Source organism: Spea bombifrons, chromosome 4 (assembly GCF_027358695.1).
Source record: "Spea bombifrons isolate aSpeBom1 chromosome 4, aSpeBom1.2.pri, whole genome shotgun sequence".
Taxonomy (NCBI): domain Eukaryota; kingdom Metazoa; phylum Chordata; class Amphibia; order Anura; family Pelobatidae; genus Spea; species Spea bombifrons.
Window position 1 is genome coordinate 20,536,586 of NC_071090.1, and position 11,456 is coordinate 20,548,041.

Consider the following 11,456-nt stretch of genomic DNA (forward strand, 5'->3'; position numbering starts at 1 on the left):
TTCCCCTCTCACACTCCAATACCTCCTTACCTTCTACCCATTGCCTATCTTTGTTGGCTAACCTAATAACTTTTGTTTACAATAGCTGAGGTGGTAAAGCTTAGCCACGACTACCCCAGTCTACAATTCCTATGGTGTTTACCCAATAATGGCTGACTATATATATTGGGAGGTGTAGTCAACAATAAAAAAGTTAGTGTGCAGTTTAAGCTACCACCACCCCAGTCTATACACTACTACAATTCCTATGAAGCTCAGCTGGAAATATGACTGGCTCAATATTATGGTACATGCAGTTAACAAAAGTTGGTTTTTGTACAATAAACTTGGTGTAGCCCCCCCCCCAAGCCCAATCTACACTTAATAGCTATTATCCCCATAATCAACTAGCAATGTAGTTTGCATTGTCATGGAAGCAGAAGTCAAGAAATATTATTGTTGTGTAGTGTAGCATAGCTCTGTGATCCACAACAAATATTCTGAGGTATTACAAAAAAAAAAGGTTGTTAGAGGGTAGTAAAAAGGGACATAAAGGCTTAGAACCAAAATAGGACACTTGGTACTTTTGCAACATTTGGCACTCACGTTTGCTGTTATTACATTTCTCATGATGTTCAGCCAACCAAATGGATAGCATTCTACAGCAGATGCAGTACCAGTCCATAATGATATAAAAGCTAACTCTTGGCATTCCAGACTTTCCCATGATGCTTACCATACCAGACTGGTGGAGAGTCACAGGAAATGTAGTCTCATCAGCTGGAGTATTAACTAACCCTAGCTGCAATGTATGTTTGAAATAAACTACCTTGTAACTGCAGCACGGAAACTGTATTTCTGTCCAAGTGGGTACTCTGTGTCTGTGAAGGAGCAGCTGCCAGAGTGAAGGGGAGGATTCCAGGTAGGGGGAAAGGGAGAGAGCAGACTAAACCACTTACAACAGGGAATATACTGAATTAAATAAAAACATGTTATACACATGCTCATTTTGATTCCGGTTCCTAATGCATTTAATCAATTGTATCTTACAGGATATGCACTTATAAAAAAAAATCTAATACACTCCAATCAACCCAATTGCTGAGGATACATTTAGTCATGTACAAATTACTCTTTGGTTGTCTTCTAAAAGGATAAAGAGATAGCAACTTTTTTGAAAAGATATCCTCTTGTGAAGGCCAGGAGGGACAAAACACACACTAAGATTAGCTTTTCATGTCTTATGTAAGCTATTTTTGTGGCACTTTCATGCCATCTTAGCTAGACTTTAGATTTTGTTAATAGATTCATACTAGTGTTCTGTAGGATATTTTTGTTTAATATATTTAACGTGGACAGCACATACCATTAAAGGGCAGACAATATTAACCCCTTTGACAAGAATTGACTTGCCAGGCATGTCACGGAAATACATTCCCTTAATAACAATTGACGTGCCTGGCATGCCTGATCTCTCAAGAGAGTGCACATGCTAGAAAAAAATTAGGTCCAAGGTGTGACGATCATCGTGAGTAGGGGAGTTAGTATGCTCTGTGAGATATAAAACCTATATAACCATATACCTGGAAATCTCCGAGGAAGAACAAAGGGGTATCAGAGGAGAGAAAGTGGGGAAGCCATGAGGAGAAGTGGAGAAGGAAAATATTAGCAGGGCCAGGGGGACAGTATACATGGCATAATGATGAAATATAACAGGAACTATCACATTTTCAGGAAAGGCACATGCCATAGAAAAAATACCTTGAGAGTCACATCCAGCCTACAGACCACCAGTCAAACTCAGTATACAGTATATAGTGTATGGCATCTAAGAGCTAAGGTACAACAAGCCACACGTGTATTTCTGGACATTGAGTGAGTTAAAACTCCTCTTCTCCTAACGTTCTGCGCTCACTTACATGGATCTATGCATCCAAAGTCTGGCTGTCTCAAGAAACATCCAGTTGGCTCAGGTCATGCAATGAAACAGCTGGCTTGTCCTGTATAACCTTTGGGGAAAAAAAACATTTTTTTAGTTGCTATAGCGTTTGTGAAACAGTTTAAAAGGGTTTGTGTTTTTAATGCTATGGGAATTTGAGCCAAACATCATCTAACTTTCTACATCCATTAAAAATGAAATAAAACTTAAGGCAAGTGCAAGCTGGGAAACAGTACTATTTTAGTACAATTATGGTATTACACATCTTAAAAACTGCTGATTTATTTTTGTGTTGTGACCCAAGCTTTGCATCCAGAACATTTCCATTAACTTTCTATTCATTGTTTTTATTGTCAGTGAACTACCACTCACTGAATGAATGGTGGCATGGCAACATTTCAGCCAGGTGACCCAGGAATAAAGAAACCCAAAGCGGCCCTATTTTGAAGACAAAAATGACCCTTGTTGACTATTCAGTCTGATTTAAAACATGTTAGCAGAAAGGAAATAGATATAAAATGCCTAGAAGAAACACAAAAAGGATTAGGAGTCAGCAAGTACATTATTTCTTAAAGGACTTCTTACTCTAGACATCTCAGTAGCTTTATCTGGAACTGCAGGTAAGACACACTATAAAGCTTTTGGCAACCCTACCCTGATGGTTGGGAATATAATTTAACTATTTGTGAGATGGGGTAGAGATTTCAAAGTTAGATTTCCTCCAGTAATATTAAAAAAACAAAACTTCTATTAAGAATTGACTTTTTACTAAAACAAAAATATAACATTTTCAGCTGACAAGATTGCATTATTTTAGGGCAGAAGTATTTCTAAATATTATATTGTTACATGGGCATTGCTGATCATTAATCGGGCATCTCTGCCCAATAACATCCATAATCCAGTATTGTCGCTTGGTCATATGTTATAATAAATATGGTCATGGGAAGGTCACGGTAAGCTGCCACTAAGGTTTATTATGACTATGAGCTCTTTACAGTTCCAGTATCTGTATTGATGTATTGATACTGCAGGCAAGATCAAGCATTTTGTGTTTGGCAAAAGATTGAAAGCGAGTAATGGAATCCCTTCAATCACCCATGATCCTTTGCTTCTGATGGCAGAGACTGATATGTAAGACTGCATGCATCTCTCTGTTAATGTGTTTGTTGATATCAGCATTAAATCCATATGCCGGGGGATATTCCAATTACTGCGTGGAGTTTATAATCAGCATGAGACAGTAATCAGCCTCAACCCACCCTTTTAACCATTAAATGTCACTGCTTTTTTTCTCTCTCTAACATTTTGTACGTCGTTGTAATACTTTTACACAGTGGCCTCACTGAGAGGGGCTATGGGGGCTGAAACTCGAATCTCAAGTCCATAGCCTTGAATCTTTAGACTTTGGGTTCAAAGCAAGGGTCTCCAAACTACGCCCTGTGGGCCACATCTGGCCTGAAGCAACATGAGCTGCTGCCGGTAGGCTGCCTAACCAGGGCCAGTCTTGATGCCAGCCATCCAACATTTGGGGGGTCACAGCCATAAAAAGATCTGTAACCACTCCACTGCGTGTTTGCTAGTCAGCGTCGCACCTGATATGCTTACCTGCAATATACCTGTCAACACCCGAATACTCTGGGTCATGGGAGCAGGGTCTTGAAATGGCCCTCTCCCTGCCCATCTCCCCATAAAATGGGAGGTTTTTCAGCGAGACCACCCCGACATCAGAGGGACCCACTGATGTCAGTGGGCAGTCCTGGTCATGTTCCGCACGGGATGGAGCCCAGAAGTTCCTAGGTATGCTGATATGACATCATGCCCAGCGCAGTGCTGACGGGGATACATGCATTTTGTGAGGTTCTTTACTCCATTGCTATCAAATGTGCTATGTGCTCTAGCCCCTGATCTTTTGGAAATCTAGGCCCCTGCTCTTGCATAGTTTCCAAATATATGTGGGTGCTATTCTGACTTTCGTAGCTCAGAAAGGGAATCAATTAAACTTATACATATCTCATAAAGACGTAAAGCATTGCAGGAGATCTGCAACAATGTAACAATTTGATGTATCCTGGAAAAAAAATTGCAGCCTCACCTAGCAGCCAATATATAAGCCAGATTGTCAGGACTGTCCCAGGCTGTTGGCAGCTATCCATCCAAATATACAGGCAATGTCTACATATGCACTGAAGAGCCTGATTAGAGTATTTTGCGTGAGCTGGAGGACAAAAAATATATTGGGCTGAGTGCTAATAATAAAAGCGTGCCATAGCCCTTGTCTGAAGGAGGCATTAGATGACACATCATGAGATATTCTCATCCCCATGTTCAAAAGGATCAGCATTGAATCTATTTGCCAGAGGATATTCCAATTACTGCCTGCAGTTTACAAACAGAATTGCAGTGTAACAAACCTCTACCAAGCCTAATTACCGTATCTCAATGACAGTCATTAGGGCTGCCCTGCAGCATTCTCCTATACAAGCATCAGCCCTGCTAATAAACTGTTCTTCCTTAAGCACAGTGGAGCTCTGTAGATATCTCCAGCATTATCACTTTATCTATGAGCATCTTACTCTAATTTCTTTGACATTTCCCCAATGTGATACCAACTGTTTGCCGATTGCGTTTGTTGCACATTAATAAACATAGAAAACAATGTGCAGGAATTTTCCTGCCCTACATTTGGTTCCATTTAAACAATCTCACCTCACTATTATTGTGAATGTGCACAGTAAAACATACAATTTCACCATGTTACTGTTCAGTGTACTGTTTTGCTGTTAATATTGTTAATGAATTGTGCTGTTCCACCTACACTGTTGAAGCTTGACACTTTTATAACTAAATTTGTCTTCAACCCTGAACTGTCATATGATACAAAAGTCATAGAAAGGCACATGCCATAGAAAAAAAAGCTTTTTGCAAAGTTTTGGCATTGCTTTAATACAATTAAATCATTAAAGGAAAAAATAAACTTGCAGTTATAAACTTGCTTAACATACCACAGGACCCAATTAGAATTATGTCTAAGTGGAACTGCACCTTTACAAATAGGTATGGGAATTCAGAGCGAGGGCTGTTTAGGTTAAATAAGTCAGGGGAGTGCAGCAAAAAAGCTTTAATAAATTCTGTACACCCCCTGCTGGGGTGGTTTGGTCTGCTCTATTACTCTACTTATATCTGGTCTCTTCTAGACTTTCCCTCCTCATTTTTGGAGATTCGTAAAATTGGCAAATGTAGTTAAAATTTAAATTCATACAATTCCGAATGCACATGTGTAGTCTATTCCTCTTCACTCTGGCAGCTGCTCCTTAACAGACACAGAGTCCATGCCTGGGCAAACACAGTTTGCATGGTGCAGACACAACATAGTTTATATCACACATGTATTGCAGCTAGGATTAGTTAATACTCCAGCTTTTAAGATTACATTTCCCATGGCTCTCGGCCAGTCTGATATGTTAAACATCATGAAAAAGTTAGTACTCCACAACTGGAATGCCAAAGGTTAGCTTTTATATCATTATGGATTGGTACTGCAGCTGTTGAGGAATGCACATCTCATGATTCTCAGCCATCCATTTGGTTGGCTGAACATCATATGAAATGTAACAATAGCACTACACGTGCCAAATGTTAGCAACAGATGGTGCCGGCAGTTTAAGAAAAAAGTGGAAAAAGTTAAGAGTCAATAGAATGTCAAACAGTGGAGAAAAGACATTTGGGAAATATTGTTAAAGCAGAACCAGGAACTTGAAAGCGTAACCAAAAAAAGATGGGTTAAAAACTGTGATGACATGGAAAAAACATTAGTATGATCCTTAGAAAATCTTAGATAATCCATCCTCCAAAAGACACCCTAATCGCAAACACAAGTCTGAAGGCAGTCACTCCCCTATTAACCATATGGAACAGCCCCTGACCTAAAGCAATTTTTTGTTGTTTCGTTCTAACTTTATTAACTGCTCACTCCATTGATCTTGGTGTGTCCATCTGAATCTCCTGTTGTATTTTGGGAATCTCAAATAAGACCAGAAGTTTAGTCACTGAAACAATTTGCAGACCTTGTGTTGTGTTACAAACCAAAACCGATTGTCCACAACAAGCAATGTCTTAAAGAGATCAGACAATAAAGTTAAAATAAAATAAAATTAGCACAGAACCTTTAACCCATCTAGTCTGCCATTTTTCCTCTTAAAAACTGTAATGAGGACCCGATTGCTATTTTTGTTTTCTCTTAATAATAACCTGTTCCTCCCATTTATCCTCACTTGCTCCAAATGCTTCAGTGCTTTCAGTAGGCCCATACTCTTTGATTTGCTTTCTCATCTATAACTTTTCATTTCTAGTACCTTTTATCATTCTGTTTACTCTTCCATCACTGTGCTTTTGCTGTTTACAGCTAGTACTATTAATTGTCCACCATTTTTTCTAAACCCTTTCAAATTATTCCTCCCTATGGACCATTTGGTTCCATTTCTGGCCTTGTCTCAAATTATTCCCCTTTATAAAATGTATTTCCCTATTTACCTTACCCCAAGTTAACTTCTATATTAAATACCATTTGACAGGCCTCTTCAGTACTTTGGTCCTTGGTGGCTCTTCATCCATTGACCATTCTATTGTTGGTTGGAGACAACAAAGATCCTTCTGCTCCCTCATTAGGTCAGCCAGGGCTGGATTGCCAGAGTCATTCAACATCTGCAGTTTATATTTGATGTGTCCTCACTACTCTTTAAACAAAGTATGCCAGCAGTTATTAAGTGTATGCTATTTTTCAATATAAATATTTATTTACTGCTCCATCCTGGACATCTGGCAAACTGGGCAAATGTCTAGGTCACTTACCTCACGTCCATAATTTATCAACCATTGGCGTTAAAGTGCTAGAGTCGATTTATATCCCCAGTTCAGCCCTAGCAGTAAAATTTAGAACGAGTATAGCAACAACCTGGTCTCATGTCCATGGAACTCAGCCCTCTGTGGCTCTCTAACTAGTATTTTGTTCTCTTGATCTCTGCCAGCACAACCTTAGATTTCCGTGTTCCCTACTACATCGCTTAGACTCCAAGGGAAGGTACCCCATGGTCTTCAAAAATAGGTGATTACACTTGAAAACCATGTTGCAAAGATCAAAATATAACATTGGTTTCGTAAATTATTATGGTGCTGTAAACATGTATTTCATCTATATCCAAAAGATAATAAAACAGACTACATGAATATTATGGCACGCAATGCAAAAATAATTGTTTTCCCTTCACACATGGAAAAAAACACAGACACGCATTTTCATATTTTTCTATGAAACTACGGTATGTCAGTTTCTTTTTAATAAAATGTCTCTGTGAGATGCATAATCAGCTTAACATACTCCATGTATGTTTTCCAATATATGTTTATTGCACTACTTATGGTAATGTATTGTAATACGGGTACAGAGTTGACTATCCATTACAATAATAATGTGTTATCTAACTTCTGATACATGTATAAAATGTACAATAGCAATAAAAGTGCTAAGTGTGTGTCTTAAATGTGCTTCCGTGAATCTCAAGAAGGTGATATAATAACATACTTTTCTTAGATTCTTTTAGAAATCAGTAAATCTCCTGAAAAAAATGTATGGTCATAGCTATTAAGAAGGTGTTTTATTAAAAAAAAAACTCCAACAATTTCCCAAAGCATTACACCAGATTAACAAACAACAATCAAACGATATTGATTTTTTTTTTGCATTTATGTCCCCTGGTTTCATTTGACTGCAAGTTCTTGGCCGGGGACACTCCTTGCCTTTTGTTCTAAATCGATAATGGCAGCAATTATATACCACATCAGAAATGTTGGCATTTACATCATTTTATGATAATTCAAATATTAGATACGCCGATTTGTTTCGTTTATTGTAATATTTTAGGGCATTGTGAATATTGTAATGAAAACCACAACAGGTTTAGGTACTGAAAATGATTATTACCTACTTATATAGGAATATATAAAATGTAAGAATTAGCCGTTCATGTATTCAGTACTAAAACACATTTGCGAAAAGTGAACCAATTATTTGGTGAATACTAACACAATTTATCAAGCAATGTTTGTTTATGTAACAAGTACTGGTACAAAAAATTTGATAAGATTGAACCTATACACTTTGGTAGAGGGGATCATGCCCATAACTTTATGAGCTTGGAAGATTAGTCTTTGATTACGTAAGTTCAGCATGTAAACCAGAACTAAGCAATTCTGTACCTGTGGTAGGTATTCTGAAGAAACGCATAAGCAAAAAAAGGAAACCCAGAAGACTACCTAATAAAACATGTCAGGGAAGACAGGGCTGTAACGTAAACTCTTGTAGCATCAATGGAGAAGTGGGGCTCCAAGGGGACTTCAATGCTTCTTGGTTGAAATGTAGGGCCTTTGAAGCTGGCACTAATGACATCTGCTGCTTTTCACTTTGTAAACATTAAGGACAAGGACTTTTTTATCTGGCCCAAACTAGGCCAGCCTAGTTGCCAGCCTAGTTGCCAGCCTAGTTGCAGAGATGGGAGTATAGTGGGGTCATGTAATAATATTACTATGGAGTAGCAGCATGGCAGCTCAATGAGCAAGCAGTTCAGAAGACAATATGAGTAAGTGTGTATTAAGGTGGAGTTGCTTGAATTAACTTGCGAGAATGTGCCAGCTTTACCCTAATTAAGGTGTGCTAAATTAACAAATTCCACAGTTTTCTAAGATGCAGCTGATACTCGAAATAGAATACATCCAAAATAATATAAATGCATGGAGGAGGGCCAAGCATTTGATGTTATACTGCCGAAGAAAGAAAAAGTATAGATATTAGTTGAAAAAATTGGAAAAGACAGTGGAGAGATCACATGGGTTTAATGACACATTAAGGGACTTGATATATATGATACATTCATGATATTTTCGGCAGTAACAAAATAAAAATGACATGCTCTACAAAGAGAAAGGGACTTATTAGTAATCAAGATCTATGATTATGTTGAGTTTGTTTATGCTGATGGTGACCTGTGTTTTATTAGTATGTCCTTAAATTAGTCAAAAGGACCACATAGGACATTAAGGTGCTTATTATCATCTATTTATAAAGAACCAAAATTTCACTGATCTGAAGGATGGAGAAAGAGCAAGCATTTTGAAAACATATACAAACTGTGGAGTGCAATAAAGTTAGGAATAATGCTATCATTTTATAACGCTCGTCCATGAATATGTTCAAAAATCTGCCTCCTATGTCACAGTAGGTGTTGCCTTTTCTTCATTGAATCATTGAAATGGTTATCACTGAATGGATTATGTCTTATTGACTCAAGCTCCATGGCATCTCCATGGTTTCTCTATGGTTTATTCTGTCAAGTCCAGCTGCTCTCCATGATGCAGGGAGTAGATGCTTTGAAAATGCTTTATCTGCTCAACTTTAATATAAACAAAAAAAAACAGAAAATACAATGGGCCATAAAATAACAGCGCTCTATCTTTAGCTCATCAGCTTCAGGGACAACTGGTTAATTTCTTTCTAATCATGTATTGTGGAGACAGAGTAGGTTAATTGGATATCCTGAAGGCAAATATTAAAGGTAATATTTTATTTCCTACAGCAGTATGTTATTGTGTTCAGCAGCGACAGGTCATGGACCTCATGGAGGGGTTTGAGGAACCTGGGAAAGAAAGTTGCCTCAGGAGTCCTGTTATATTTTCACATTAAACAATAAATCAAACTATTTAGCATCTCTCAAAGACTGACACATTCATTTGAGTATGTCAGCCATTTGGTTGTCTATTGGCAGCCATGAATTCCTAGTTTATCTTTTCTTTTTTTGGCTGGACATAATAAAGGGAATCTTGGATGAGCTTCATACCTTACAATGCAGCTGACTCTAGAGTTTCTAGCATTCTGGGCGTTGAGCAGCAGGGACTTGCCTACTGGATACCAGCAGGTTCTTTGGGGAAATATATGACCTCCTTACTAGCTGGCCCTGCAGCATTAAAAAAGTGAAGTAGTGAACCGTGATCTATGCTGACACAGACCATCCCACTAACACTTTATTTCCAAACCCTGCAAGGCCGGTTAACAGCAAGATCATACAAGTCCTCAACAAACTCTACTGGATGTTAATGCCCCCTATGTTTGGTTCTCTTTGCTGAATGGCGCCCGAGGTAATTGCATAACCATCCTTGTTATTTTATAATATAATATATTTTATAATATATAATATATTTTATTTATTAACTGATGTACTAGATACTACTGGTCCAGAAAGATATGTCTTGATGAGTTGCATCTTACCCAGGCTCACCAGCTAATATCAGTTTGCTCAATTGGCACATGGGAACCCTCTAAACTATTCTTTAGGAAGCTCTCAAGTGGAATTAGTGGGTACCATCCCATAGGACAAACTATTGAACAGTATCCATTCTTGGTTGGGCATCTTTTGAACAGTGCTTGCTCTACAGCAAAAGACCCCTTGGGATATGTGTGTTTCTTGCTGAATTTCTCCAATTTATGTTAATGCATCGGAGTAACACATTTGAAGATATATAATCTTTTTTATTTTCTAGTTTAAACATGTGCCCATGTTATTCCCACATTATGTATCGCAAGAACTCTCAAGGCTACATGAATAAACATAGAAATGTACTCTGATTTCCACACTGAACATATTTTCCCAAAGGTGTTGAATAAAATTTGAAAAGAGTTTCCAGTCCCAAAAGCATTCCTTAGGACTCTTGGATTTTAAATAAATTAATGCTACCTTAAAGTCAACAAAGATGTTTCACTAGGTGTGTACTACAAAAGGTAAACCTTTTGCACAGCTCAGATCATTATCAAACTGAGCTGAGGGCTGGCAGTTGGAATACCAGAAGCTGCTCGTCATTTTCTGTGCTGTGTTGTATACCTACAGATGAATGGGAGTCTATCTTTGTGGTTTTCAAAACTTACATCAGTGGGACTGCACCACAAATGCAGCAACTGTTTTTAGACTCACAGTATAGTCTTTATCTATGTTTTACAAAGGCCTCAGTGTGAGATGTTGTATGGTGTATTTTGCAGTATGCACTAGTTGTTAAAGGGAAATTCTCATGTTATGTTATACATTTTATGCAGTTTACACTAAATTCTGTTCCATGTGTAAGGTAGTAAGCTGGGTTAAAAGGTTTGCCCATATTTTAAAAACTTTTCTTCCAGGAAAAAAACACATTTATGCGGTACTTTGTATTACAAGTGTTGCAATTTGGAATATGTGTTGTGATTTTGAGAATGTGCGCCTTCAGCATTGAATGTAATCTTTGTGTGCTTCATGCCTCCAAACATTTCTAATGGCCAGAGCAGTGGGTGTGTGTGGTGGTGTGGTTAGTGGGCAGGCTGTACTAAGAGGTTTGTAGGCTAATGTGAAATATTGATAGCTATTACCTTTAGGGCTGTAGGACACTCATATCCACCAAACTTTCTGAACTCTTAGAAAACAGGAACATAGAAACATAGAAGCCCTGACCTCAACCCCATAAA